This window comes from Meleagris gallopavo, chromosome 4 (assembly GCF_000146605.3).
Source record: "Meleagris gallopavo isolate NT-WF06-2002-E0010 breed Aviagen turkey brand Nicholas breeding stock chromosome 4, Turkey_5.1, whole genome shotgun sequence".
Taxonomy (NCBI): Eukaryota; Metazoa; Chordata; class Aves; order Galliformes; family Phasianidae; genus Meleagris; species Meleagris gallopavo.
Genome location: NC_015014.2, coordinates 37,791,483 through 37,800,434, shown reverse-complemented (window position 1 = coordinate 37,800,434; position 8,952 = coordinate 37,791,483). Strand labels below are relative to the sequence as shown.

At 34.6% G+C, this 8,952-nt stretch overlaps 1 protein-coding gene across 4 annotated transcripts in view; it reads right to left on the bottom strand.

Annotated features, from left to right (window-relative positions):
• BMPR1B (bone morphogenetic protein receptor type 1B) overlaps positions 1 to 8,952 on the bottom strand; it is a 236,618-nt gene that overhangs the window by 175,094 nt on the left and 52,572 nt on the right. For 2 of the 4 annotated variants that reach the window (XM_019614788.2, XM_019614790.2), the window contains exon 1: positions 1,564 to 1,644. The exons of the other annotated variants lie outside the window; for them this stretch is intronic. The gene's annotated coding sequence lies outside the window, so the exon portion shown is untranslated. Of the gene's footprint in view, positions 1 to 1,563; positions 1,645 to 8,952 lie in introns of those variants that run through there. 4 annotated transcript variants of the gene reach the window in all.

Genomic DNA, 8,952 nt, shown 5'->3' with positions numbered 1-8,952 from the left:
TTAAATCTTTTGGACACAGATCTGAAAACCTTGAACAAACTCATTGCTCAAATATCTGAGATGACATTTTAATTGTAGCTTTTAACTGCATATAGACTAATGGGGAAAAACTGAATAAAAAGTTCTTTGAGTATACATTCAGATAGAGTCATTACAGAGATAATATATTTTGCACTACTAGAAATGCAACACCTATAAAGTATCATTAAATACAACTAGAATGAAATACCTTTAAAATAAAATTTATTTCTTTAGAGTTTTGTAAAAGTTTATGTCACTTACAAGCATTTTTAGTCCATGTATAATTTTTTAATTCATGGAATTATGGAAATAGCTTCCTAGGTCTCTGTACCTACCACCTCCTATTGCTGAGTGTTCTTCATTCTGCCAAAAGATCCAGCATGCATACTTATGTTTGTATCTTTGTATTGACAGAGCTAGGAATTCTCATAGGAATAGCTAGTGGTTTAGTCCTTTTTTCTTTCTCCCTCCCTCTCCTTTCAGCCATCAATAACCTTATTTTCTCACATTCAATGTTAGGAACTTCATAAAAGATGTTCTCTAGGTGGTCTTTGTAGCAAAATCTTACTATGTTTACAATTTAAAAACACTGAAGGGTGGTCATGCAAAAAAAAAAAAAATGGGAACAAGAATTCCCACACTGAATGGCTATATGAAACTAAAAGGAAGTGCGAAATGTCTACTTAAGGCCCTGAGGCTCTCTTCACAAGGTACCACATCTGCTAAGATTCTTACTTTTTCTCCTTCGTAGCACTAGTGTCTAGTGCAATTATTCATATGCCTATAAGTGCTAGAAATATATGCTGAATAATTTTACTCATAGGCTTTGTGTGATTGTTACTGTTTTAAAAATGTAACGCTTAGTTTCATTACAAAATAATGAAAGTTTCTGTTACGTCCTTCCAATGTTCATTATATTTATTTTTTATGGTGAATGATGACATTTATAATAAACATAAATGGCTAAATACAGCTGAAAAGTCACTCAAGTCAAAAAAAAAAAAAGTCACCTGTTACATCTTCCTTGCACAAGAAAGAACTACAAAGACTTTATGGAACATTAATTCCCACCTGTCAAAGTTGATATTCCAAAAACTGTATGCCCAACATCTAAACTCAAGAACCATAAGATAAATTAGAGGCATAAAATATTTTAAATCAAAATGAATAAAACCAATGTTGCAGATAAAAAACAGAAAACTAAATGCATAAATATTTAACATTAAAACTGATATGAAATATGCATAAACAGCACTTAATTTAGGTAACTATTAAAAGTAAAATACCAATTTGAAGATGAAGACATTTGAGGATTTTATATTCAGTTGTGAACAAATACATTAGTTGTGAATATTTTTTTAGATGGAAACTGTGAAATGGTGCACCTGCATTATAACTTTGAAATTACATCTCACACATATTCCTGCAAAAGCTAAAAAGCAGGATTTTAGGGACTTTAGGGACTAAAACCACAAAATCATGTTCATAGCATAACATAACAAAATGACATAATAGAGGAGAATTGCCAGCAAAGGCTCTCACCAACTGGCACCAATGGGAGTCTTCATTCTGACTGAGGATACAGCACACAGAATCTCTGCTGCATAAGGTTCTCAAATTTAGGATGAAATCTTGAAACCTGCACTCAGTGATTTAAAACACACATTTGCTGATGGGAAATGTAAATATGAAGGCATAACTATTGGGCAAAGAGCAATGATTTGGACTTTTGACCAAAGACCAAGGTTTGGAGTCCCTGTTTTAGATTAGTTTGGTAACTTGGGGACCAGTATTAAAACATTGCAGATCAGAACAAAATAAGTTCATGCAGAAGTCTGACATGAAAATTTAAAAGAATTCCTTTCCTCAATCCACTCAGCTCTATTCTCATTAGGACTATATTTCTTAAGTTAAATATCTGATTTTTCACTGCAGCTGTGAAACTGGTACTTTTCACAAAACTAATGAACCTAAAGTATTAAGAAAGTTATATAGAAATTCAGAAAGTTCTAAATATATTTTACTATGTTATAGAGATTCTAAAGTTATCTGAAGTGAATGAATTCTCCTAACTGAAAGACTGAAAATAAATACTGACTTAAGAAACCAACTGATACATTTGGAAAATACTTGCAACCATTTTGTACTAGAAATTAAGGAAATTGCTAGAGAGGTCTAGTATTTAATTTTACTAACTTTTTTTGTTTGTTTGTTTTTTGTAATTCAAGTTACCTTGGCTTCCCAACTCCAATATCTTATTTTGAACAGGGCTTGAAATTTTACAAGCTTATATGAAGTTATAGTCCTAAATCCCATTATTGAAAAATGTGGTGCCTGATTCCAGAAGGCCTTTCAAAAATAACCTAGAAATAAAGATTTAAATACCAGTTCCAGCTGCAGTAGACCTCAAATACAGCTAGATAACTTATTCCAGAATTGTATGAAGCAAGACACTTGGATTTAAAACATGATACATTGCCTGATCTAGGATTAGTTATTTGATTCTAAAAATTCACACAGGAAATGCAAAAAGTCTGTTTGTTACCTAGGTGTACTTAGACATCTGTTTTGTATCTGCACCGTAGAAAATAACTGCAAGTATAGATACCTAGAACAACCTGTATATATACATATATATAACCACACCAAAACCAGCAGAGGTCTCTTTTTTTTCCCCTCAAAATGAAAAAAATAAAAATAAAAAATAGTAATACTTACAAAAATATGAATTTAGGTTTATTTAAGAACTATCTTAAAGAAGGGAAGCAAGTTGAAATTCACCTTTGAGAGCTCAACGCAGCCAAACTCAAGTTGCTACCTTAATCTTTGCTGGTAAAAGAAGAAAATAATAAGTAGCTGGTAAAAGATTACTGCTCTCAGTGCAGAGCTTTTGAGAGCTCTTTGTCATCTCTAAATTGTACTGTTATTGTTAGTACTACTGAAAATTAAAAAAAAAATTACCATATTATATCTTGCATAAGACAGTGTAGGGCATTTAACTTCTCTCATTATCAGATATTTGTTTCCTTTTAAGTCATGTCTACGTATCTGTCAGAGAACTGATATGAGTCACTAAACGTGTTAATGTGATCATTATAAAGATCACTGTATCGTGTCTAAGCATCTTTCTAGAGATTTATATACAGGTTAAATTTATAAACTTTATTTTAACACACTTGTGTATGGTGCCCTTTCCAAATTCTGTCAGTGGTCACTTCCTCAAGATACTGAGACAGGAAAAAGTATATATATCTATATTCAAGTGGTATCCCTATTCCTTCAGAACAAACAATCTATCAAATATCAGGATTTAAAAAATATGTTTTAAGTCCCATTCTCAATTTGATCTCACGAGCAGCCTCTGCTCCAGCAGCATCTTAAATTAACATGATTATGTTCTGAGTTCCTTAAGTCTGAAAAACTGAGTGTTTTCCCGGAATTTAACATAAATTAGTGACTAATGTTGCCATCACCAAAACAACCCCCTGAGCTCTCAGTTTCTTAGTCTCTCCTAAGGACAGTCACAAAGCCACAAAGAAAGACAGAGTACTCCACAGCTTTTAAACAAATACTACCACATTTTAAACACGCGCATGTTTGCAAAAGCTCTAAGCCTCTATTCCTCAAACCACTTGTGGTTTCTCAGCACTTCTTTTTTTGAATGATTGTGTCTTTATAAAATAAACATGTTTGAGACTAAATTACTTGCGTGTCTGTGGGGAATAATTATAAAATTAGCTTGCTCTAATTTACACTTGTGGTTTTTAAAAACACAACCAAATACCATAGCAAGTCTCCTGGAGAAATCAAAGTCTAACATGTCAAACATGGTTTAGCTCATGTACGTGGACTTTGATTTTCTCAATGCAGCAGTTTGATCTCTACAGAAGGCTTAATCCTTTCTTTTTGCGTCATGATTAGCAAATAAGTATTCCCATTTGTTCGCCTCCAGAAACACTCATATGCATTCAACATGCCAATAGGTTGTGCAATATATTATCCAAGTAACTTAACTCCAGGCAAAGCAGTGATAATCAACATGCAATATTTCAAGCCAAATTCGGCTGTTAAATACCTCAGCATCCCAATCACACAATGGAAGGCTGTGCTACCACTGCAAATACATTCCCTAGAAACGTACTCAAAGTTCAGTTACCAGTATTCAGGAGAGCGACGTGATTTATTTTAATTGTGTCCTTCAGTCCCACTGATTTCAAATCAGTACCTTATCACAGTGTTTCTACTTTACTATTTTGATACAGGACGTTAAATTTTTGAGCATTAGGTAGTCATCGTTGGAGAAAGGAAACTGCAACCATCAGTTTATTTCCAAAGTAATTTCTGTTATTCCAGTAAGCAGCATTGGTTGACACTGTCAATATTTTAACATTGTTATTCTGGAATCCAATTAAAATATGTTTAGTCAGCAAAAATCAACTCTTACACAGTTTCCTCCTATTTTACTCTCAACTTGCCACCCATCACCTTCCCAGAAGTGGATGTGCAACTTCACAGACCCACAAGATGTGCATTCATAATGAAAATTATTCACTGTTCCACAGAATATCACAGGCTTGTTTCTATTACCAGTGGCAAGAACTTGTTAGGCATCCTAACAAAAGTTTGCCTTTTAATTCAAGCCCAGGGAAGATGCAAATCATACTTTCTGTACCAAGATAAGGTGGTTTTAGATCCTGTACTTACATACAACTTTTGATACCTCAAGGTCACAAAGATTAAGTTATCCTGCCCTTGCCACAACACCTTGTTTTACTTTATTTCTAATTAATCTTTTAATGCAATACCTGAACAAGATTTTTCCTTTGGATCGCATCAAACTCAATACTTTGGACAGCAACTTTTCCATGCGCTGTGTGATTCCCTCAAGAAAAACTCATTCCCAACCTTCCCAAAGCTTCAGTTCTTCCAAATTGAGTAATAAATCATACCACTCACCCCCCATCTTTCCCTTTTTCATCCCTTGTTAAAACAGCACTCTGAGCCATGCGTTCTCTTAAGATTAGTTTGGTCCTTCCCAAATCCTGTACCTCACCTGTCAGCAGGCATCTGACTCCTCTTCCCTACTCCTCACTAGCTAAAGTTAAGCATTACTCCTCCATTTTTCCAGAGTTTTCTCAGGGCTAATTCATTCTCTAACCCAACATAAGAGTCAATAGTAAGCACTGTATATAAGAATCTGTACTACACATGGTGTACTACATAGCGAACCACGCACTAGCACAGTTTTTCAACTTGTGGGTAATATCTCTTCTCCCTCACTCCACCTTCTGTACTAACTGACTTTTAGACACAAAAGAAAACCAGCAACAACATGATAAAAAGATGTATGTTAACCAAATACATTCCTCAAGACATATACCTTATATCATTCACATTTCCAAGCTGAAAGTTGCTTAGCAGTGATCTGAAATGAACTACTTACGTATAATGTGGAACAGGAAAGGTAACAAGATGTTATTTTGCATAATTTTCCAGACAGATCAGCCTTGCTCTGTTGCATCATAACATGCAACTAAGCTATTTATTAATAATCTGAAAGTTTTGAGAACATTTTCAGAAAGATGGTTCCTAGCCACTGCATGTTTCATCAATTCATCGACCCTGCTGTCAGCTATATGCAATAAATGAAGTATAAACAGCATTTGTCTTTCAGTGCTCCTTAAGTGGAAGAGTTGCAATCTTTTCAACAGCAGGTACTGTCTGTTTCTGAGGCCTGGCATTATACTTTGATAATTGGATTACAATCAATTAGTGAAAATATCCAAAATAAGCAAGTCAAGAAAATGTCTAACTACCTGGAAAGTTAGGCTCCCCCAGTAAAACAAACATTTGAGCAGTATCAATGATCTGCTCATATTTTCCTTGCTCCGTTTGTGATATTATGCATTCCTGCATTTTGTTTCCAATAACATCACAGAGAAGGTCAAGCTTCTTTGAGACAAATATTATTATTGGGGATAGCTTTTGCTTTCTGACACAGCCCTGTTCAGTGGGAAGAACAAGCAAAAAAATTTTGTGTTCAGCTGTAAAACAGACCAATATGAAGATTGTTTCTGCCCCAAGAAGTTCATGACTTTTAAAAAAGGTCAGGGAAAAAAGAATTAAGGCACACATGGGAAGGACTGTCAAATTTGCACTTAAACTACATTATGATTAAAAAAATTACAGTTACTTATATATGGGGGAAGGAAAAGACATAGGGAAGATGAAGGACAATTTCTGACCCTCCTCCTCCCTCAGTCTCCTTGAGACTTGAGTTATAATACTATTCTAAAACATTAACTTGGACTGCTCCCAGCAGAAAGCGTAACTGAATTTGCAGTCCACTTGCACTGTCAGTTGTCAAAGTATTTGTACTATCGTTATACACAATTCTTAGAGTTTAAAACTTCCAGCGTATAATGTGGAAGCATGTAATGTCAAAAATTAATCTGAATTAATTTAGTACTCAACGACAGTCTTTTTGCAGCAGACCAGAGGTAGAAGGCAGGGCATAGTTAAGATATTTTTCTTTGTGAAACCTGCAGCTACTGCAAGAGTATTTAACCTAAAAGAATTGTTACGGTACAGTGAACTATGAGAGCTCATAAATTATAATGTACTTTTTTTTCAGTGATACTATTAAGTGATTCTACCTTGTACAGCTGAAATTCCTCGCACAGATCTACATGAGCATTGATTCACTGCAGACAAGAACCAAATCTGCCACTGATCACATTTGGGAATTTCTATCAATAAGTACAATTCCCAAACCAAGTTGTCTACTGATAAGCTTGGAGTATGAACTCCTAGCTTCTACACTTCCACAGAGTAACGAAGTCCATGCAAAGAGTTGCTAATCTGTTGCACAGGCTGCTTTGTGCACCTGTAGGGAACCAAACACTCCAGGAACTGCAAACATATCTAATTTTTCCAAATACAGAAAGAAATGCAGTGAGCTAGGTCTAACCTATTGCAGATATCACCGGGAAATGTTTAATGGATGCACAAGAACCATAGAGCAGTCTCCAAGGAGGAATAACTCCAATTCAATGGGAAAAAAAAAAAAGAGCATTCTGTTTCATTACAGTTTGGGGCTTTGAGTCTTACAGTGGGAAGAAAATCATTGGACTCTAACCAACAAATTAACACATTAGATACAGTACTATTATATATATTTAAATATATTTGAAATGAGTTCTCCAATGCAGAGAAGAATAAAAAAATTAAAAAGAGAGAGAAAAAAACAAACTCAATTAGATCCTAACCCAGTAAATTCTCATTTCCTTCAACATAGGTTTTGCTAGAATGAGATTAAGTTTAGATCATATTAATTTATCTCTAAATTATTATTAATACAGTTTTATGTATGTTAGGATAGTAATTTTTCCCTTTGCATCTTTAGCAGTCTAACACTGAAACAGATTCCTTTACTAAGGGTCCATAAGTCCTCCAACAGATGTACCACTTCAGCAGGAAAATTTCTCTCCCCTTTCAGGATTGATTCAGAATTCACCCAAAAGCAGTTTAGCCTCTGAGATTATGCACACTGAGTAAACAAAAAAGAACAGTGATAAAATGTGAACTTTCAAAATGAGGGGCAACGGCTTCATGAGATGCAAGGGGAGGGGAGGAAAGTTGCACCAAGGTACATTTGAAGGATTTTACTGAACTCAAGAGAATTTTTTGTATTATCAGGGAATAGATTATCACAAAACATTATTTCATAAACCAGTCAAAGAATCTGAAAGAAAATGTTTATACCAAAAATATGTTTTTCTGTATATTTTGCTAAGCAAGAAGGCAATACAACTCATAATGTCTACCAGCCTATACAACGTCAAGGGTATGAAGATTATAGCTCACTCTCTTTCTAGATGCAGACTATAGTACAGTAAGCATGTGTAAACTGATAAAGCTGCATTCATACACAGTGTCACGATTATGCTGCTTTATTGCTAAAACACTGTATAATACTTCCATAAGAGTATCTCAAAAGTTAAAACTATATAGGCACAAACACAAAATTCTGTTATCCTTTAACATATTGCCACATTCAGACAGAGTTTGCAGCCTCTATCAGATGATAACTGCTAAATGGCTGTGTGTGAATTCAAGTCCCATTGAATAGAAATTACAGTAGACTTGCAATAGAATTGAATAGATTTGTAGGGCCTACCTATATGGCACAGCATGCAGGACACATAGATGATCAATCTGCTACACGTGTGGTCTTTGTTAAAATAGATGACACAAATCTTTGCAGTTGTCCAAATTAAACTTACCTATAGATACCTTTCAAAATTTGCCAGAAGGAGATAAAGAAAGCCAATGGCTTTACGCTAATTTTGGCATCAAAATGTGCAGCTAGCATGTAAGTTACACTCTGCACCTTTAAATCTTTCTAACATGTTCTGTAGCAGTTATAGAAAGACATTTTAGCACAATGAGAAGCAAAGATCATTGGGGAAAGCATCTCAGATGAGATTTCCAGAATTTTATCCTCTTCTCTATTTCCAATAACAAGAAGTGGGATAGGCATTTGCTACTTATTTTCGAAGAAATATCTCAATTTAAATAGGTTTAAAACTTTTAGCTCTCATGCAGCAATGTAGAGGAAGTCGGTACATTTTCCTTGAGAAGTGGCATGGACAATTCTTTTTACTTATTTATTTATTCAAGAGTTCTTACTGAATATGTGTAAGTATTATGGACAATGTTTGGGCAGGCCAGTTGAATAACACATGGAAAATGTCACAAGCTTCAGTGGTAGAACAAATTGCTATCCACTTTGTCATGTTGATCTATATGTACTTGCTTATCTTCAGAGCTTTTACTGATACCTGTGGTAAAATTACACATTCCATTCCCAATGCAACTTATGTTATCACATACCGAACTTACTACAAAGCACAGAACTTGAAGAAAGAA